Source organism: Struthio camelus, chromosome 23, assembly GCF_040807025.1.
Source record: "Struthio camelus isolate bStrCam1 chromosome 23, bStrCam1.hap1, whole genome shotgun sequence".
Taxonomy (NCBI): Eukaryota; Metazoa; Chordata; class Aves; order Struthioniformes; family Struthionidae; genus Struthio; species Struthio camelus.
Window position 1 is genome coordinate 2,500,631 of NC_090964.1, and position 22,922 is coordinate 2,523,552.

The following is a 22,922-nucleotide window of genomic DNA, read 5'->3' on the forward strand; positions in this document are numbered from 1 at the left end:
ACCCTTTCAGATCTCTAGAATCAAGGTTTCTCCTATGTAGCCCACAGGTCCAGAGACCACGTGTCTTTGCAGCCAGTCGTTCCTACCAAATTCACTGTTCCACTTAGCAGCAGTCTTGGGTCACTGGAGGTTTTAGCATTCATAGACTTTGAAGCCTCCTGATTAGCCAAATCTTCCTTGCAACTTGTAGAAGACAACCCAAGTTGTCCTCACTGCCAGTGCTGTCAGCGGCTGAGAGAACAAAACACTCTGCTAGGAGTACACCTTGAATTTCTATTTTGACTTCTTTCTTTCAATTTTTCAACTGGAACCAGTGGTGCCTGGTTCCTGTAGTCTCTGCTAAATTGGCTATTGCATAACAAACATCTAAACACAACAAATAAGAAATAATGACCCCCCCCCAGGTGCACCTACTGTTACCATACAACTCTGGCTTCCCCACAATACATCTTTACCAGGAGCATAAGGAAATGTGCTCTAACTGGTTCACTCAAGAACTGCAAGCTCTGATGCTAGACTGCACTGATTCTAGTCTTATGAAGGCAGACCCAATCACTAATTGCTAACACCCAACAAACGGGGAATCTCAATGCCTGTGAGACCCCAAATACAATCTCAACACCAGATGGCATGAAGTTTCACCTCCTTAGGGGGCTAAAATATTTTTCTCAAAACTTTTTGGGGCAACCTATGCATAAAATAACTACTCTGAGAGACATCAGATGGGGAATAGTTGAAAGATCTCAAAAAAAGTCGTACAGGACCTTTTCTAAGATAAAGAGGCCCTGTGAGGTATCAGAAATATATGTATCCTGTAGCAAACTTTTCCAGGATCAACGGGATCCTTGGAGTCTTCAGCTAATTTACTAATGGACTTTGTGTGGCTCATCAGATCACAGCTTAACTGCAGAGCCCTTCTACCTTCTATACAACCCACAAATACCTTGAGCTTTGCAGAAGCTGCATGGGAATCCCCTCCTCTGACCCTGCTGAGCTCCACAAGAACAGGACTTTCTTCATATTCCAGCAGTACAGCCAAATCACTGACACACACACACACACACACACACAAACACACACACACACACACACACACACACACACACACTCTACCAGCCTAGAGCCACTGCTCCTTTTCTATCTGGCCCAACCTTTCCTGTAGAAATGACTCATAACAAATGATTTCAGAAGATTCCTCCAAAAACAAAGCAGTGTGAGAACTGCTTCAAAGCCAAAGTCCCCTTGTTATATTTTACTAATGCATCGCAAGTCATTTAATGTAGGAATACAGTGAACTGCTATTCTTCCAGACAGATAAACCCTAAGACAATCAACTTACTTTGTCCTTCAATGAGAAAAGGTGGAATTCCTCTGCTCTAACTCACACCATTGTGAAGTTTACATATTGAGGTCTGATTTGGTCATATTCTACAGACAATGGTAAATTCCAAAGACACTCATTTCATCCTCATAGCAGGATCTAAAGTAGTTCAGAGAATATGTCCCCTCCTGCTCTGTCTCCATGAAAAGGGAATAAGCTGCTCAAGGCTTAGATAACTAAAGTGATGGGAGAGGAATCCCAAGTAAAGGTTTGTTTCTGGATTTAAGAAGACTCTTGATTCATGAAGACTCTCAGTGCAGAGTTGCACATTTGTAAGTAGCCAAGCGTGGGATGTATCTCTTGGGTGAGATTCAATTAGCATCCTCTAAAGTCATAAATCCACAGAACTTCAGATGAAGAGAACCTGTCATGGTCCCCCACATGCCATGAATATTTATGAGAGATCTTCTGGTGCCTTCTCCAGTCTACTCTTAACAGTCTCAAACAATGAAGCTTGTATGCCAGCTTTGGAGCCATCTCTCAGCCTCACAGGTATCTTATCAATAAGAGATTTTAAAAATAATTTCTACCTTACACTATTCCTCTTTTAATAGGTTTTAGTGCTGAGGAGTCTCAAAGACCAAAGGACTTCTATTCTAATCTCCTAAGAAACACAGGCCAGAGACCATTGCCTGCATAAACACAATATCCAACAGTAAAACAGTATTGTCCAGTGTGTAATACAGCGAGACCAGCTTTCCCAAAGCTATCTGAAGAGTAAGATGTCAAAAGATGTATTGAATCACAGTGTTCAAAATCTAGATGCCAAAGGGAAGGTAGGGCACTAATGTGTACAAATAAGCAACCAGTGGGATTTATCAGACAGCCCAACTCAAATCAACTGCAAATGAATTTAAGGGTCAGAATCACAACATGGAATTCTCATTCACTGTTTAAATATTTTCATAAATCTGATCTCTACCAGATTTGGTGTGATGACAACCCAAATATGGGCAGCATGCAAAGGATGTGGAGATACCCAAAGGATGTGGATTGCAAATTAAACTGCAAATTAAAAATAACTCAGATGTAATTCACCTTGTTCCATTTTAAGTTTGTGAACGAGCACTTATTTTGGAGTAAGCAGCTCCTTCTCTGAATGAGAGGATTTTTCACATTTACAGCCTAAAAAATTTCACTTTGTCCTGTTCAAATTGCTTAGGCTGAATGTCTTAAAAGATACGGCCATGGAAGTCTTTGAGCAATATGGAAGACGAGCAATATTTAAATATGTGATGATGAATGAATTACTAGCGGCACTCCTCAGGGGCTGATGCCAGGACTCATACCGTCTTTCTTAATGACTTACTTAGATGATGGGATGGAGTGTGCTGTCAGCAAGTTTGTGGATGGTATGAAATTGGGAGGGAGTGGGGAGAGCACCTGATATGCTGGAGAGCAGGGCTGCTATTCAGAGGAACCTTGGCAGGCCAAGAAAGGGGCAGACAGAAGCCTCAACAGACAGCAGTGCCAAGTCCTGTTCCAGGGATGGAATACCCCCATGCACTAGGACAAGCTGCAGCTGGCAAGCTAGAAAGTGGCTTCACAGAAAAGTATCTGGGGGTCTTGGAGGAGAAAAAGTTGAATGCAAGTCTGTAGTGTGTCCTTGTGGTGAAGAAGGGCTGCATTAGCAAGAATGCAGCCAGCAGGCCAAGAGAAGTAATCCTTCCTCTCTCTCCAGCACTTGTGAGACCACATCTGAAGTGTTGTGTCCAATGTGGGGCTCCACAGGACAAGAAAAGACATGGATGTATAGGGGCTAGTCCAGCAGGGGCCACCAAAATGGTCATGAGCTGAATCACAGGACATACAAGGAAAAGCTGAGGGAACTGGACTTATTTGGCCTGGAGAAGAGAAGGTGAAGAGGAGAACTTATTGTTATCCGCAACTACTTAATGGGAGGGTGTAAGAAGATAGCTAGGCTCTTCTCAGAGGTGTGTAGTGAAAGGACAAGAAATAAGCTGCAACAAGAAAAAATCCAGTTAGAATTTTTTTCACCATGGAAGAGATCAAACACTGGCACAGGGTCCCAGACAAGCTGTGGGACCTACATCCTTGGAGATATTCAGAGACACTAGACAAGGCCCTGAAACTCTCTGCTTCCTCCCCAGTTGAGATGATTTATTGCAACAGAATAAAGAGCCTCAATCTGTTTATCTTAATAAGGAGCAGAGGGGGATGTTAACAGGAAAATCCTTTACAAACATAAATGGAGAGAAAGACTCTACAAGCTGTCTTCTAGCAGAAGGCCCTTTAACCTCTTAACATCACCAGAACTAACTCCAGTGCTTGGAAATGGAATCACAGAATCACAGAATGGCCAAGGTCGGGAGACCAGCTGGTCCAACCCCCCCTGCTCAAGCAGGGTCACCTACAGCACATTGCCCAGGACCGTGTCCAGACGGGTTTTGAATAGCTCCAGCGAAGAAGAACTCCACTACCTCTCTGGGCAACCTGTCCCAGTGCTCTGTCACCCTCACAGTGAAGAAGCTTTTCCTCAGGTTCAGATGGAACTTCCTGTGGTTCAGTTTATGCCCGTTGCCTCTTGTCCTGTCACTGAGCACCACGGAGAAGAGACTGGCCCCATCCTCGCGACACCCTCCCTTCAGATACTTGTACACGCTGATGAGCTCCCCTGTCAGTCTTCTCTTCTCCAGGCTCAACAGGCCCAGCTCTTGCAGCCTTTCCTTACAGGAGAGATGCTCCAGTCCCCTCGTCCTCTTTGCAGCGCTCCGCTGGACTTGGCTCTGGGGAGCCCAGAGTTGGACACCGTACTCCAGGTGGGGCCTCCCCAGGGCTGAGGAGAGGGGCAGGATCACCTCCCTCCACCTGCTGGCAACACTCTGCCTGATGCACCCCAGGATACCCTTGGCCTTCTTGGCCACAAGGGCACATTGCTGCCTCATGCTGAACTTGTTGCCCCCCAGGACTCCCAGGTCCTTCTCTGCAGAGCTGCTTCCCAGCAGGTCAACCCCCAGCCTGTACTGGTGCCTGGGGTTACTCCTCCCCAGGGGCAGGACCCTGCGCTTGCCTATGTTGAACTTCAGGAGGTTCCTCTCCACCCAGCTCTCCAGCCTCTCCAGGTCCCGCTGAATGGCAGACAGCACAGCCTTCTGGTGTGTCAGCCACTCCTCCCAGTTTTGTGTCATCAGCAAACTTGCTGGGGGGGGGGGGTGCACTCTGTCCCTTCCTCCAGGTCATTGATGAATATGTTGAACAAGACTAGAGCCAGCACTGACCCCTGGGGGACACCACTAGCTACAGGCCTCCAACTTGACTCTGCGCCATTCACCACAACCCTCTGAACTCTGCCATCCAGCCCGTTCTCAATCCACCTCACTCTCCACTCGTCTAGCCCCCACTTCCTGAGCTTCCCTAGGAGGATGTGATGGGAGACAGCGTCCAAAGCCTTGTTGAAGTGAAGGCAGACAACATCCGCTGCGCTGCCCTCATCTACCCAGCCGGTCATTCCATCCGAGAAGGCTATCAGGTCTTTCCCTTTGGTGAATCCATGCTGACTACTCCTGATCACCTTCTTGTCCTCCACATGCTTAGTGAGGACCTCCAGGAGGAGCTGTTCCATCACCTTGCCAGGGATGGAGGTGAGGCTGACAGGCCCATAGTTTCCTGGCTCCTCCTCCTTGCTCTTTTGGAAGACTGGCGTGACACTGGCTTTCTTCCAGGCCCCAGGCCCCTCTCTGGTTCTCCAGGACCTTTCCAAGATGATGGAGAGTGGCCTAGCAAGAACATCCGCCAGCTCCCTCAGCTCTCGTGGGTGCATCCCATCGGGACCCATGGACTTGTGGATGTCAAGTTTGGACAAATGATCTCTAACCTGGTCCTCCTCGACCAAGGGAGAGTCTTCCCTTCTCCAGCCTTCCTCTCTTGTCCCCAGGGTCTGGGATTCCTGAGGGCTGGCCTTAGCAGTGAAGACTGAAGCAAAGGCAGCATTCAGCAACTCTGCCTTCTCTGTATCCTTTGTTACCAGGGCACCCGCCCCATTCAGCAGCGGGCCCACGTTTTCCCTAGTCTTCCTTTTGCTATGGATGCATTTGAAGAAGCCCCTTCTTGTTGTCCCTGACCTCCCTTGCCAGATTTAATTCCAAATGGGCCTTAGCCTTCCTCGTCACATCCCTGCACACTCTGACAACGTCCCTGTATTCCTCCCAAGTGGCCTGTCCCCTTTTCCACATTCTGTACACTTCCTTCTTCTGCTGGAGTTTGGCCAGGAGTTCCTTGCTCATCCGTGCAGGTCTCCTGCCCACTTTGCTGGACTTCTTACTCAGAGGGATGCACCGATATTGAGCCTGGAGGAAGTGATGCTTGAATATTAACCAGCTTTCTTGGACCCCTCTTCCTTCTAGGGCCCTACCCCATGGGATTCCCCTAGGTAGGTTCCTGAAGAGGCCAAAGTTAGCTCTCCTGAAGTCCAGCGTTGCAATCCTACCCATTGCCCTGCTCCCTCCTCGCAGGATCCTGAACTCCACCATCTCATGGTCACTGCAGCCAAGGCTGCCCCCAGCCTTCACATCTCCAACTAGACCTTCTTTGTTTGTTAGTGCAAGGTCCAGCAGCGCACCTCTCCTCGTTGGCATCTCCACCACCTGGGTCAAGAATTTATCCTCAATCCTCTGCAGGAACCTCTTTGTCTCTTTGTGCCTAGCTGTGCTGTCTTCCCAGCAGATGTCAGGGTGGTGGAAGTGCCCCGTGAGAACCAGGGCCTGTGATCGTGAGGCTGCTTCCACCTGTCTGTAGAAGGCCTCATCGATGACTTCCTCCTGATCAGGTGGCCTGTAGTAAACCCCCACCACCGTGTCGCCCGTGTTAGCCTGCCATCTAAATATATCAGTATTTATATGAATCTAAGTATATCTAAATTTGAAGATATTATCTTATCCTGAACCTAAATATATCAGTACTGTAAGTAAAGCTCACATTTCTAAGATGGAGAAGAATCAGCCTATGTAAAATGTTATCTTTAGACGTAATGGATGTTTTAAGTTGGTCCTGCTTTGAGTGAGGGCTTGGTTCACAGACCTCCGGGGTCTTTCCAACTTAAATCACTCTGTGACTGTCCATGACCATTATTTTTAGTCTGTCACTGATTACAAAATTTCAGAGGGACTGGTGCAGGATTCAAACACTGCGACTGTTATTAATGCTAACCAGCATTTCTGGAGAATGTTTAAATAGGATTTGTTAATAAATTTGATAAGGCAACTTCTTGCTCAGCTGGTAAATGTACTGAAAAATCTGGCATAGATATATTAGACTTAGAGTTCAGGTTTATTTATTTTTCCTTTGAGAAAGTGAGCAGTTCCCATCCTAGCTCTATTTTTTATTTTTAAGAAGATAGGAAGGGGCTAGTCCAGCCTTTCTTCCTTCTTTAAGAAAGAAAGGAGGATGATAATTTTCACAAATAAATAGCAAAAAATAGAGGCAAAAATAATATGGACGATTCAGTCAGAGCTGTCCAAAACACTGATAATGTGAGAAAAAGGTCTCTCAAAGGGTATACATCTAACCTTCCTAAGATGACACTGCTTTCCGCAGGAGGAATCACCCTTTGAAGCGTCTTATTCTGTCCACCAACAATAAAGGGAATATCCACACTGGCTCAGACACAGATATCTGGATGGTAGTCATCTATCCTTGGATAGATACGTCCTTATTCATAAGAATCAGAAGTTGAAAGTCTGGGAAAAGTTGGGGAAAGTTTTGAGAAAGTTCAGAAAAATCAATCACAAGAGTGATATTTTTTCCACTTTAAAACTAGAAGGAATCATTGAATTGTCCAGTGATCTCACCTGAACAAGAAAGACGATCCTGTAATAACCTAAGAGCCACAGTAACATCCATTTAGATTTGTGTTCCTGAAAATATACCCTTCTGATGAGACATGTAGAAAGTCTTGGGAATCTCAAACAATTTGAATTATTCAAAGCAAATATCAAGAGAAAATGGGACTGTGGCCAGTAAATACCTATATGGAGAAAAGATTTTAGCTGATCTAAAATGGTCTTTTTTTATAGTACATTTAGCAAACCATAACTTCACTATAGAAAGGTGGGATAGAATTTTACCTACTCAAAAAAATAACTTACAAGTGAACACAGAAGTGAATTCACCAGTACTTACTATATAAATACCGCATTCTGATTCTACTTTTCCTGATAGAGTTCTCACTGGGTTTTCTGTTTTTAGGAAATACCTGCATTTCCTAACTTCATTTATATTTACCAATATCAATTTTATCCTGCCCCTAGTTATTACAGATTATCTTTTACCTCTTTTCTAGGGGGTGACCTGCTGGGAAGCAGCTCTGCAGAGAAGGACCTGGGAGTCCTGGGGGGCAACAAGTTCAGCATGAGGCAGCAATGTGCCCTTGTGGCCAAGAAGGCCAAGGGTATCCTGGGGTGCATCAGGCAGAGTGTTGCCAGCAGGTGGAGGGAGGTGATCCTGCCCCTCTCCTCAGCCCTGGGGAGGCCCCACCTGAAGTACGGTGTCCAACTCTGGGCTCCCCAGTACAGGAGAGACAGGGCGCTACCGGAGAGATTCCAGCGGAGGGCTGCAAAGAGGACGAGGGGACTGGAGCACCTCTCCTGTAAGGAAAGGCTGTGAGAGCTGGGCCTGTTGAGCCTGGAGAAGAGAAGACTGAGAAGGGATCTCATCAGCGTGTACAAGTATCTGAAGGGAGGGTGTCACGAGGATGGGGCCAGTCTCTTCTCCGTGGTGCCCAGCAACAGGACAAGAGGCAACGGGCATAAACTGAACCACAGGAAGTTCCATCTGAACCTGAGGAAAAGCTTCTTCACTGTGAGGGTGACAGAGCACTGGGACAGGTTGCCCAGAGAGGTAGTGGAGTTCTCCTTCACTGGAGCTATTCAAAACCCGTCTGGACACGGTCCTGGGCAATGTGCTGTAGGTGACCCTGCTTGAGCAGAGGGGGTTGGACTAGCTGATCTCCAGAGCTCCCTTCCAACCTCAACCATTCTGTGATTCTTGTGCACCTACATGTTTTTAGCCATGGAATTCTTTTAAACATTTGTGAGAATTTAGTATTTGGGAAACTTATTGCGCTATTTTCACAAAGTCCCAATTACCCTTTACTTTCCTAAGTTTTAATTTTTCTACACACTCAGTTTCTTTCATCATTATTTACAGGTTCATGAAAATACCTTTTTAGCAGCAGCATGAGATATATACTTCCACTGGGACTATATTGCATGGCCTGCACAAAACAAATTCAGTCAGTTAGCTGTGTGCATTGAGGCAAAACTTTTAGCTTGAAATACCTGTGCTAGATGAAACACTATGAATTGGGAAAAAACCATCTTCCATTTCAGAAAGTGAAATTAAATTGCTACTACTTGAGGCTTGTACAGATAACTCCGCTATAGGGCCTTTGAAGCATGAAACTTCTTCTCCAGATGCATAAAAGCATCTTATCCTACATATCATGTTCTTTGCTTTGATTTGGTTATTGGTTCCAGAGTACCACAAGCACCCACTACTCTTGACCTTATGACTTCCCCAGCACGCTCATGTGGGAATAACTGTAGGTGCCCCCCCCCGCCACAGTTCTCTCTGTTATGCCAAGATAAAAATGTTGCCAGCCATCATGCATATCCGTCTAGTGCTTTAGGACTTTGTTATCTCTCACAAACACACTTTGCACTTAAATCTTTTATCTTTTGGCTTATGCCTTTATATTGATAATGTAACATCCCTCACTGTGGTTGGGGGAGCGAAAGCCCTCAGCAGTGGCACTGCTTGTCTTCCATGGTAACCATCAATAAATGTGTAAGAGCATAGCTGTATGTCAAGGTTCAGGCTTACAAAGACGTCAAAACGAATGAGAAGTATTAATCCCTTGGACTACAGCGGGGCACACGCGTCTTTTTGCCAACAGATTGGCCAGCCTGGTAAGGAGGGCTTTAAACTAGGCAAGATGGGGGAAGGGGAGTGGTATAGTGGCAGGAGAGTCAGTAAAACACCGCTCAAGTCAGGATGCCTCCAGCGGGTGCATACAGCCAGGGGAGACAGCATGCAACATGGCTATGGAGGATCCTCTTGCACCTCTCCTGGGAAGCTTGCATGCTCGATTGGCTCTCTGAAATGCCTGTATAGCAATGAACGCAGCATGGGGAATAAACAGGAAGAGTTAGAGGTCTGTGTGCAGTCGCAGGGCCATGATCTCATTGCGGTTACAGAGACATGGTGGGATAGTTCACATGACTGGGATGCTGTCATGGATGGCTACGTGCTTTTTAGGAAAGACAGGCCAGGAAGGCGAGGTGGTGGAGTTGCTGTTTATGTGAGGGAGCAACTAGAATGAATGGAGCTCTGCCTCGGGGTGGATGAAGAGCAAGTTGAGAGCCTATGGGTAAGGATTAAAGGGCAGGCTAACACGGGCGACACGGTGGTGGGGGTTTACTACAGGCCACCTGATCAGGAGGAAGTCATCGATGAGGCCTTCTACAGACAGGTGGAAGCAGCCTCACGATCACAGGCCCTGGTTCTCACGGGGCACTTCCACCACCCTGACATCTGCTGGGAAGACAGCACAGCTAGGCACAAAGAGACAAAGAGGTTCCTGCAGAGGATTGAGGATAAATTCTTGACCCAGGTGGTGGAGATGCCAACGAGGAGAGGTGCGCTGCTGGACCTTGCACTAACAAACAAAGAAGGTCTAGTTGGAGATGTGAAGGCTGGGGGCAGCCTTGGCTGCAGTGACCATGAGATGGTGGAGTTCAGGATCCTGCGAGGAGGGAGCAGGGCAATGGGTAGGATTGCAACGCTGGACTTCAGGAGAGCTAACTTTGGCCTCTTCAGGAACCTACCTAGGGGAATCCCATGGGGTAGGGCCCTAGAAGGAAGAGGGGTCCAAGAAAGCTGGTTAATATTCAAGCATCACTTCCTCCAGGCTCAATATCGGTGCATCCCTCTGAGTAAGAAGTCCAGCAAAGTGGGCAGGAGACCTGCACGGATGAGCAAGGAACTCCTGGCCAAACTCCAGCAGAAGAAGGAAGTGTACAGAATGTGGAAAAGGGGACAGGCCACTTGGGAGGAATACAGGGACGTTGTCAGAGTGTGCAGGGATGTGACGAGGAAGGCTAAGGCCCATTTGGAATTAAATCTGGCAAGGGAGGTCAGGGACAACAAGAAGGGGCTTCTTCAAATGCATCCATAGCAAAAGGAAGACTAGGGAAAACGTGGGCCCGCTGCTGAATGGGGCGGGTGCCCTGGTAACAAAGGATACAGAGAAGGCAGAGTTGCTGAATGCTGCCTTTGCTTCAGTCTTCACTGCTAAGGCCAGCCCTCAGGAATCCCAGACCCTGGGGACAAGAGAGGAAGGCTGGAGAAGGGAAGACTCTCCCTTGGTCGAGGAGGACCAGGTTAGAGATCATTTGTCCAAACTTGACATCCACAAGTCCATGGGTCCCGATGGGATGCACCCACGAGAGCTGAGGGAGCTGGCGGATGTTCTTGCTAGGCCACTCTCCATCATCTTGGAAAGGTCCTGGAGAACCAGAGAGGGGCCTGGGGCCTGGAAGAAAGCCAGTGTCACGCCAGTCTTCCAAAAGAGCAAGGAGGAGGAGCCAGGAAACTATGGGCCTGTCAGCCTCACCTCCATCCCTGGCAAGGTGATGGAACAGCTCCTCCTGGAGGTCCTCACTAAGCATGTGGAGGACAAGAAGGTGATCAGGAGTAGTCAGCATGGATTCACCAAAGGGAAATCATGCTTGAGCAACCTGATAGCCTTCTCGGATGGAATGACCGGCTGGGTAGATGAGGGCAGCGCAGCGGATGTTGTCTTGCCTTCACTTCAGCAAGGCTTTGGACGCTGTCTCCCATCACATCCTCCTTGGGAAGCTCAGGAAGTGGGGGCTAGATGAGGTGGATTGAGAACGGGTTGGATGGCAGAGCTCAGAGGGTTGTGGTGAATGGCGCAGAGTCAAGTTGGAGGCCTGTAGCTAGTGGTGTCCCCCAGGGGTCAGTGCTGGCTCCAGTCTTGTTCAACATATTCATCAATGACCTGGAGGAAGGGACAGAGTGCACCCCCCCCACCCCCCCCCAGCAAGTTTGCTGATGACACAAAACTGGGGGGGAGTGGCTGATAAACCATAGGGCTGTGCTGTCTGCCATTCAGAGGGACCTGGAGAGGCTGGAGAGCTGGGTGGAGAGGAACCTCCTGAAGTTCAACATAGGCAAGCGCAGGGTCCTGCCCCTGGGGAGGAGTAACCCCAGGCACCAGTACAGGCTGGGGGTTGACCTGCTGGGAAGCAGCTCTGCAGAGAAGGACCTGGGAGTCCTGGGGGGCAACAAGTTCAGCATGAGGCAGCAATGTGCCCTTGTGGCCAAGAAGGCCAAGGGTATCCTGGGGTGCATCAGGCAGAGTGTTGCCAGCAGGTGGAGGGAGGTGATCCTGCCCCTCTCCTCAGCCCTGGGGAGGCCCCACCTGGAGTACGGTGTCCAACTCTGGGCTCCCCAGTACAGGAGAGACAGGGCACTACCGGAGAGATTCCAGCGGAGGGCTGCAAAGAGGACGAGGGGACTGGAGCATCTCTCCTGTAAGGAAAGGCTGCGAGAGCTGGGCCTGTTGAGCCTGGAGAAGAGAAGACTGACAGGGGAGCTCATCAGCGTGTACAAGTATCTGAAGGGAGGGTGTCACGAGGATGGGGCCAGTCTCTTCTCCGTGGTGCCCAGCAACAGGACAAGAGGCAACGGGCATAAACTGAACCACAGGAAGTTCCATCTGAACCTGAGGAAAAGCTTCTTCACTGTGAGGGTGACAGAGCACTGGGACAGGTTGCCCAGAGAGGTAGTGGAGTCTCCTTCGCTGGAGCTATTCAAAACCCGTCTGGATGTGATCCTTGGCAATATGCTCTAGAGGATGCACTAGCTGATCTCCAGAGGTCCCTTCCAACCTAAACGATTCTGTGATTCGGTGATACAGTACTTTTTTTTTTTTTTTTTTGCTCTTGAAGCTGTATTTAGGGGTTTTCCGTAGTCTCTGGAGAGCAGCAATCATTATAGGCTAGAGGAAGTCAATCCTTTCCAAAACACACATAACCAGAGACAAGAATCACAACTTGCCCTTTTGTAGTTCTGGGGGTTCTCTGCACTGTCAGATCCATGTTGGCTATGCGTTTTGCCTGCTTCAGCTGACAGGTGGTCTGGTCTCAAGGGGAAGAACAGAGCAGGTTTTCTGTGAGCATGTCTATACTCTTGTGGATAGGGCATACACCTGGAACTCCTTCCTCCTCCTCCCCCAAATGCTGGGGTGAGCTTAGACCCTCCCTGTTCTATTTTCTGCTGAACTATTACTCAGAATACCTGTGGGAACTGTATTTTTACACTGAGCACAATGCTGGGAGTTATCGAGCACACCTGGGGAATGGGAGCCTCAGGCAATATAGGACTCTAGACTATGTATTCAAATTGCATTAGAAGCTTGACAGTCAGTTCAGACATGGGGACAGTCCTGGAGATGTACAGCAGCAAAATTTGGAGTAGCAAAGGGATTTGAGCAATCTCAGGTGACTCAGCAAATTAGGCGGGCAATTGCCTAGACTACAGTCTGGTCTAGGGCATGTTATGTTCAACTCTGTCCTATGTGTGCAAACATCTGTAGTTTTGATTAAAGGTTTTCTGGTGCTGCATACCTATGAAAGGGAGTGTGAACATGTCATGTTCACAGAATCAAAGAATCACAGAATGGCCAAGGTTGGAAGGGACCTCGGGAGACCATCTGGTCCAACCCCCCCTGCTCAAGCAGGGTCACCTACAGCACATTGCCCAGGACCGTGTCCAGACGGGTTTTGAATAGCTCCAGCGAAGGAGACTCCACTACCTCTCTGGGCAACCTGTCCCAGTGCTCTGTCACCCTCACAGTGAAGAAGCTTTTCCTCAGGTTCAGATGGAACTTCCTGTGGTTCAGTTTATGCCCGTTGCCTCTTGTCCTGTTGCTGGGCACCACGGAGAAGAGACTGGCCCCATCCTCGTGACACCCTCCCTTCAGATACTTGTACACGCTGATGAGCTCCCCTGTCGGTCTTCTCTTCTCCAGGCTCAACAGGCCCAGCTCTCGCAGCCTTTCCTTACAGGAGAGATGCTCCAGTCCCCTCGTCCTCTTTGCAGCCCTCCGCTGGAATCTCTCCGGTAGTGCCCTGTCTCTCCTGTACTGGGGAGCCCAGAGTTGGACACCGTACTCCAGGTGGGGCCTCCCCAGGGCTGAGGAGAGGGGCAGGATCACCTCCCTCCACCTGCTGGCAACACTCTGCCTGATGCACCCCAGGATACCCTTGGCCTTCTTGGCCACAAGGGCACATTGCTGCCTCATGCTGAACTTGTTGCCCCCCAGGACTCCCAGGTCCTTCTCTGCAGAGCTGCTTCCCAGCAGGTCAACCCCCAGCCTGTACTGGTGCCTGGGGTTACTCCTCCCCAGGGGCAGGACCCTGCGCTTGCCTATGTTGAACTTCAGGAGGTTCCTCTCCACCCAGCTCTCCAGCCTCTCCAGGTCCTGCTGAATGGCAGACAGCACAGCCCTATGGTTTATCAGTCACTCCCCCCCAGTTTTGTGTCATCAGCAAACTTGCTGGGGGGGGTTGCACTCTGTCCCTTCCTCCAGGTCATTGATGAATATGTTGAACAAGACTGGAGCCAGCACTGACCCCTGGGGGACACCACTAGCTACAGGCCTCCAACTTGACTCTGCGCCATTCACCACAACCCTCTGAGCTCGGCCATCCAGCCCGTTCTCAAGCCACCTCACTCTCCACTCATCTAGCCCACACTTCCTGAGCTTCCCTAGGAGGATGTGATGGGAGACAGCGTCCAAAGCCTTGCTGAAGTGAAGGCAGACAACATCCACTGCTCTGCCCTCATCTACCCAGCCGGTCATTCCATCCGAGAAGGCTATCAGGTTGCTCAAGCATGATTTCCCCTTGGTGAATCCATGCTGACTACTCCTGATCACCTTCTTGTCCTCCACATGCTTAGTGAGGACCTCCAGGAGGAGCTGTTCCATCACCTTGCCAGGGATGGAGGTGAGGCTGAGAGGCCCATAATTTCCTGGCTCCTCCTTCTTGCCCTTTGGGAAGACTGTTCAAACCCAGTAATGTTGCTGACGATTTTTGCCTGTATCACAGTTCAATGCGATGAGAGCATCAGCAAGTTTTTTCTTCCCTGCCTCAGGGTGGAATGGAACGGGAGGAACAGCATGTCATTTTTCATTTATAAAGCAACATTTCTCTGCCTTATTTGCAGGAAAGGACACAGGTGTCAATGAGTTGCAGTACAAGGAGAATACCGTGGCCAGAGACTTCAGCTCGTTATAGAGATATGGAAGAAAACTTTTTCTTAAATTGCTTTTGCCTTTTATGAACTCCTGCCAGCACCCTATTCTTGACCCCACACAATGGTATGTAGTTGCAGGAACAGGAGAAAAATACTCCATAAAAATGGTATAAAAAAGTTTCAGACTAAATAAGAGTCTGTCAGAGTCCATTAAGACTGGAATGTGTCATCAATTCAGCATGCCAGCTGCAGGCACCTAACCACCCTCCCAGTAGAGCTGAAGAGAGAGGCAGATGATTTGTTTACTTACATAGGGTAGGGAAAGGGGCACCCTGGCCCCACTGAACACAGAGGCAAAACTCCAAGTGACTTTTAGGGATGTCTGAATTTTTAGGGATGAACTGTCTGAGAAATGTCTGCTTTAGTGGGAGAGGAAATTCTCAAAGTCGGAACAAGCTAAACAATCTGGAAATGGTTTGAATATTGACTAATACAACGCTAGACTAGAGATGTGAAATAATGAGACAGGAGCCAAAAATAACCACAGTGACCACAGCATTCAAGGAGACTAAAACAAAGACACCAAATAGAGTCTAGAGCAAGTGTGGGAGACTGCAGCAGGCTCTGTAGATGTAAAAGAGGTTTTGGCACATCACTGAGTCACGCCGACCCTGCAGAAACACTCAGGTCACCCACTGAACTCTACTGCTCTGCTTCCAACGTTATAAAAGGACCCTCTCTACACAGTTCTGAAGGTTCAGAGGGGAAGTGGCAGGGCCAATTTGAAAGCAGTAGAGCATAAAGCCACCCAAAATGTCCAACTTTAGCAGCTTCTTTGAGCTGCACTGAGGTTTGCACAGACGCTAGAACTGTTGCTTCCCTGCACACAGCAGAGCGTTTGCCTTTAACTACAGAGCTGCTGCTCTATTCTATCTCCCTTTTGAAATCATGTTTGCCTCACACTATACACACTGAAAAGATTCTTAAGTAAAGGCTTAGTGATACCAGATCTGAGCATTTGATCATTGGGTGCTAGCTCTTCCTCAGTAACGGATTACTGTTAGCATGCATAGGCACCAAACAGAGCTCTACAGCTGGCAGGGTCCCTGCATCATTAACATTGCAGAATGCAGAAAACTATCTGTATTATAGAGCATAAGGCTCTTGTTCAAAATTAGATCAATTCTCTTCAAACCCTTTCAGCAAGCTGGTCTCATCTGCCAGATATCAAAAAATGCCTTGTGCACAAAGCAGACAACATTTTTTTTCTTTTGAGAAGCTCTAAAATTGCTTTATGTTTGGATTTAACTACAATTTTCTGTGTATTGCGGGCAAGCAGAAGAGTTGGTGGGAAAGCTGTGGCCCTTACCACATCACAGGCCTCAAGAATTACCTTTCTGCTTTTTCCAGTTCCACCAGGCTCAGCATTTCCAGGACTTCAGGGCCCACAGCCATCACTTTTCTCTCATTCCTGTAACATTTGCTAGTGTCAAGGTGTTTCCTGGAACTGAACTCATCCACAAGCTACTTGAAAGCCACAGGATAAAAAATCCTTAGGAAAGACTCAGACATTAACTGAACCTTCCTGACTGTCCCTGCCATAAGGCCAACTTTTTCTTGTTGTTTTTCTACTTTCTACCTGATTGTGATCAATTTTTAGCTGTAATTCTCCAGCATTATCCCTTTGGATTTCTAAGAGATATTGCAGTATTTATGAAGACATCCACTCCATGTTAATAGCAGTATGAAAAACAAACAAAATATTAGAGGGGGAACGTAATCAAGGAGGGAATACCACCATTTGGTCTTGAGTACTATGGGTTTCTGGCTCTCGCATCTCAGAGAGGCTGAAGTATAACATGGCTCTATATGGCTCTATATGTGGAAGCTCACATGGGTTCAAAAAGCAACTAGACAAATTAATGGAAGAAATATCCATCAAGGGTCATACGTACAAGGACCCACTCCTACCTCAGCAAGCGTGAACCAAGGATTGCTAGAGGCTAGGAGGGAACTCTGGGATGCATCATTGTACACTTGCCCTGTTCTTACACTCAAGAATCCATTTTTAGCTATTACTGGAGATGGGATAGAGGTTGGGTAAACATTTGGTTTGACCTGGTACAGCTCTTCTTATTTTCTTGCATTCTCATCTTGTCCGTGTCCAGGTCAGACAGGCTCAGTCCCACCCCACAGGCAGGAAATAATACTGCACGCCTGAGAAGCACCATGCTATAAAAATGGGCTATAATACCCAAAAGCATAAACCCATGCAATTTATTGTCCAGCAGCATCTACAGAGCTGGGAAAAGTAACCCGATAACCATACACCTAATAATGTCCACTACAAGTACTCACAACTATCTCTGAATCATTTTGCTCATGATACATATGGGTAATTTCAACCTTCACTTTCTTCCTAGCAGTGTATCTGAGAGCCATATGGACATGAAATATTCCAATTGGCAGGCAAGTTACACAGTGCTGCATGTTTCCCTGCGCTCCATCTGATACAAGGTTTCCTCTGTCCTCCTGAAGGACTGGTGGTAGGACATCCACATCAGCACCTTTTCAGGAGCTCTCCTTGAATTGCTTTCATCAGCTTTCCTGGCCAAAAGGCTGGCACAGCCATTCAGAAATCTCCACACAGATTTCTGTGAATTCTGCACAAAATGAGGCTCATCCCAAAGGCCATCCCAAAAAATGAGCTCATGGATCCACTACCACAAGAAATTGGTTACTCCTATGGCTTTCTTCCTGGAAGAACTCAATCAATGAAATTTTGAAGTGGTGAAAAGAAAACATGTTTGCTCTTCTCCACCCTTCACAAGAATAGTTTGAAGAGTTGCCATAGCTACTGACTCCACTGAACTATGTCTACTGAACCATCTGTTTTCTGCCTTGCAGAGAAATGAAAGGACAGGCAAGCAACCTGCATATGTGTGGGTACCTGCCCAGCCTTGGCACAGAAATGCAATTCAGCAAATTCCCAGCAGATGTAAAGAACTAGGAAGGACCGTTTTGGAAAAAGGAAACATACAGGCCCAAAAGAGGCTACACTTCATGCTTGCACCGCTGTCTAGAGGTCAACAGCAATGTGGCTTCAGGGCAAAGCTATCTAAGGAGACTAAGCCAAAAAAACAACTACCTAATGGCTCTCAGTATAGCACAATTACAGAACAACGATGCCTCTCACCCACACAATCCCAACTATCCTCAGTGTTCAGAGTGACAGCATGCACTTTTTAGCGCATTCCTCTATTAAGAGTTTTCTCTAGGACTAGCATAGCTGCTTTCCCCACAGTTCAAAGTATATTTTAGAAGAAAGCAGAAGCTCTGCCCATCAACCTGAAGTGCAGGGTTGCCAGATGCATGGGAGCAACTCTGAAAGCCATAGTGACGTGCAATGATTCTTTCAGGAAAGGCTTAATGGCATCACACTGAAACCCAACCCACCATTATTAGGCTTCCCCAGTACCCTTTGCTGCCTTTGCGATATACTGTTTGCAGAGCTAGCTTTATGGTCTAATTTCAACATTATTTTGGATGTCCCACTGAAATAAAGTAACATTTGAAAAATCTGTTGCCGCAGCAATGGCTCCCTGGCCCTCAGACCTTTATGATGATGTTCCAGAAGGAAACTGGCACTTTCCAGCTTTTTGAGCAAGTCTACTCATGGAGGTATCATTTGATAGTATTTGTTCAAAGACTTGCTTGGATCTGCTTTCTTCCACTGCTCATTTATCACAAGGTTTACAAGTTGTCTTGCTTGAGGTCCATGCTCTGATAAAAATATCAGTTTTCTGCAAGTGTGTGGCAGTTTGGATCCCTATACTTTGGTCTGTTTCACCCATTTAAGCAAGTACTATGGGTCTGTTGACGTTTGCTGGGGGATGTCCTGCAGCTGCTCAACGCTGGCTGAGTTAGATCTGATGCCTTCTCACTCCCAACTGCATATTCCCCCTCTGCCACACATACCCTCACATGCACTCCTCCTCCCAGGCATTCATGCTGGACTGATCTGGGCTAAAGGAAAGAAAGACAACTCACTAAAGAAAGCTCACTAAAGAAAAAAATAGCAGCCAGGCAAACGTTTGTGCCAGCACAAGGGAGTACAAGCTAGGAACAAGGGTGAAAATGAGCAACATAGGAGCAAGAAGGATGAGACAGAAGAAAGCACTATCTCTTTGTCAGTGAAATTTCTGACTGTCCACAACTACTGGGGGACTTCTTAAGGAAAATGGTAACAGAGCTCTTATTAGCTCCCACCCACATAAACACTTCAGTGGAAATGCCCTTACCTCCAAGAAGCTTCCTGGATCGGCAGTTCAACTTTGAACTTGCACCATCCTGGAGAAGCTGGTACCCCAAGTTGACACCTGTAATGGAGCAGCTGCCCACACTGCCATTCTACATCAGACTTCCACTGTCACATTACTAAAATCACTTGAATATACTCTGATATTCAGGGTTGTAGAGACAAGGGCTAACTGTGAAGAACTACAAGCAGTACTTTCAAGTCTGAGCAAGGAAATGAAATTCCTTGAATGAAGGTGAAATTTAGTGCAAATTTTCATAAAATTATGCATATGGGGAAAAAAATCCTAACTTTACATGTAAAATAATGGGCTTTGAACTTAGTGCAGCCACTCAGGAAGGAGGTCTTGGGTCTATCATAAGCAGTGCCATGAAAATACCAGCTCATTGCTCCACAGTGGTCAACATTAAAATCCAGTACTGTAAGTTACTAGGAAAGAAGTGCAGCACAAAAAAGAAAATATGAATTTGCCACCATATAAATTCATCGTGCGCCAGCATCTCAAATGCTGTTTACAGTTCTGATCCCATCTCGGCCTATGTGGTCAGCTAGAAAAGATATGCAAGAAGGATGATCAGATGTATGGCTTCTGCAAAGGAAACCACTGACAGACTAGAATATTTCAGTCTGGAAAAGGAGATGATTCAAGGGGAATATGACAGACACCTATGAAATTATGAATAGTTTGGAGAGGATGGGTAAAGATCAAACATTCACTGTCTCCACAAAGTCAGAATAAACAAGGGGAGGGGGTGCACCTCGTGTCATGCAGTTAAACTGTTGGACTTTGACACAGGCTGCTGTGGTTGCTAAAAGTTTATGTGGGTTTGGGGCAGGCTAATAAAATAATCCAAGAGATCTCTTTTGAAGGTTAGTAGATCCACAGAAATCATATCCAGCTCTGGAACTCTCTACATCACAAGAGGCTAGAGACTGGGGGAAGATTCACAAACTACTGTACGTTTGCCTTGTTTCTATACTCTTGCCTGGGGCCCTGTTCTTGACCAGCGTCAAAATACTGGACTAGATATACCAGTGGTCTGATCCAGGACAAACATAATCGCCTTAGGTAGAAGAGCTGAGCCCAGCTTATAATCACAAAAAGCAGGAAAAAAACCCTGACCTGCTAGATTCGCATCAGGTGTTAGTGATAAAAAAAACTTAAGGCAGACATGGAAACCAAGGATAATAACTCTTCATTGACAGGTCTCTGCCATCTCTGGCAGGCTGGACAAAGCATCCGTTATGTTTTGCATTGTGTCTTCTACCAGATGTAAAAACCTCATGCCCTACAATGCACAATAGCACAGCTTAACAGTAAGAGTAAAGAACAAACTCATCTCCATCCACTGTTTGGCTTTCAGTGCATTCTTGTAGGCAGGTAGAACTGTAAGATGAAGTCAAACAAACCCAGCATCCAGGTCTGCTACTTTGTAGGATAATCTTCCAATCCTGAGGCTGTCATACAAGGTGACATAGGTGACCTGCTCCTGTCATTCACAGAAGGCTTAGTGTTTAAAATCCCAAGAGGACTGTGCATGGCCAAACATCTGGAATATGCAATCTGAAGCTGGACACAGCTAGCTTAGTGCTAAATTTCTTATTATTCAACATCTGTTGTTTCAAAAGGGCTTTGACTCCATATATGGCTGGGGGTGGAGGCCCTCTAAGGAGGGAGGAGCACATACCTTCACAGAGGGAATGTTCTGGTATCATGTCACAACCTAAGGCAGAGCTGTTAACAGATTATTTAACAAGCTAATCTGCATCTTTGATTTTTTTTAGCAGATAATTTTGTGCCGGCCTGGATGAGCAAGATTCTGCTTATCTACAAAAGCAACATATAATCCTTGCAACTGGCCTAAACTCTCATAAAGGAGACTATTCCCAGTCTAGAGAGGTTTTCATCTCTTATAACCATGCTGTATTTGGCTAAGTCTGAAGTAGGACGAATGTAAGTTCGTGAAAATGCAGAAAGAACTGGGACCTACAAATTTGTATCAGTGTTTGTATCAGTTGTTGCTGGGAACAACTTTAACCCTTGTTGAACAGGGTAAGAGTCACACTGGATACCTGAAGAAGCAGTAGATTTACGATATCTTGACTTTAATACTTGAACACTGTCTCCTTTGTGGATTCTCATAAGCTAGGCTGAAAAACACGTCTCTAGATGAAACCACCATCAGCAAGGAGGGCCAGAACTCCCTTAAGCCGATCACCAGTTCACTGTAAAAATAGGAAGTCTTCAATAGTGATAGACAGAGATTGTAGAAACTGCTATAGGAGTTCAAATAAAGGTCTGTGTAGTCCAAAACCTGTCTCTGACCATGGCCAGCACGAGTTGTTGGGGGAAGAATATAGGAAACAGGACAACTACAGAGTAATCTTTCCTCTCTAATATTTTCCTAGCACAATCGCACCATCAGGTCTGTTCAGCAGTTTCATTAACAACATGAACAATGGAGCAGAACGGACACTGAGGCAATGTACAGATTTCACCAAGCTGAGAGGGATGGCAAGCACAGAACACAGAATAATCTTAATACAGAGGAAAAGGAGTTAAAAATCCAAACTAAAATTAATCATGGGCCAAGTCCTGCACCACAGAAAACAAAAGTTCCCAAATAGAGAACAAATACAGAGGTAAGAGCAGGCTATGACCTTCCTCCAATGTCATCCTTTTGCGAACAAGGCAAGTCAAGCTGGGACACGTTAAGACTAGAACTATACACAGAATCACAGAATGGCCAAGGTTGGAAGGGACCTCTGGAGACCATCTGGTCCAACCCCCCCTGCTCAAGCAGGGTCACCTACAGCACATTGCCCAGGACCGTGTCCAGACGGGTTTTGAATAGCTCCAGCGAAGGAGACTCCACTACCTCTCTGGGCAACCTGTCCCAGTGCTCTGTCACCCTCACAGTGAAGAAGTTTTTTCTCAGGTTCAGATGGAACTTCCTGTGGTTCAGTTTCTGCCCGTTGCCTCTTGTCCGGTCACTGGGCACCACGGAGAAGAGACTGGCCTCATCCTCGCGACACCCTCCCTTCAGGTATTCGTACACGCTGATGAGATCCCCTGTCAGTCTTCTCTTCTCCAGGCTCAACAGGCCCAACTCTCGCAGCCTTTCCTTACAGGAGAGATGCTCCAGTCCCCTCATCCTCTTTGTAGCCCTCCACTGGACTCTCTCCAGTAGTGCCATGTCTCTCTTGAACTGCAGAGCCCAAAAACACAAGGCAGGCAAGGCAATTTTTCTGTTTTTCTCAGCACTACAGGGCCTGAGATACAGTACTGTATTCAGGGCTCAGCTACAAGGCTGTATTCTGGCGTAAGCTACATTGCCATACTAAGAGATGCAGTGCCTTATTCAGGAGCCAGTTAGAGAAAGAAGTGAGAGGCCAGCTACATGCTGTACTGAAGATGCAACTATAGCTCTGCATGCCAGGTTCAGCTGCAGAGCTCTGTTCAGAAGTCATTTATGCAGTTCTTTGCTGGGATCTTGAGGTCCTACCCAGCCATTTTTCTGGAAGGTTTTCAGAAAGAATCTGGCTCAGCTCTGTGCTTGAACAGTACATCTCCTTGGACAGTACTCATGTTCCTGAGATTTAGCCCTTTAAACCTGTGCAGCCAGAGTCCAGACATCCTCTGCAGATAACTAAGAGTGGGCAACGCTGATGGATAACTGTTCATCTGATCCCAGGCTGGTGCCTAAGGCCATTGGGATGAATGGCCTATTGAAGATGCTAATGTTGCTCTGGTGACCAGAGAGGGAGCTTAAGGCTACATCTGTATTAGTGCACTAGACTTGCTTAGGACTGGTCTCTGGCCCCAAGGCCAACTAGTAAAGCAATGCACTCCCTTCACGTTATTAAACTCTCTTAGCCTCCATAAAAAGGATGACTGCTTCCAGTCTTGCACCTTCTTTA

At 47.1% G+C, this 22,922-nt stretch overlaps 1 protein-coding gene across 3 annotated transcripts in view; it reads right to left on the reverse strand.

Annotated features, from left to right (window-relative positions):
• The window catches only part of LUZP1 (leucine zipper protein 1), a 60,478-nt gene that overhangs the window by 21,737 nt on the left and 15,819 nt on the right, over positions 1 to 22,922 (reverse strand). The window lies entirely within an intron of this gene.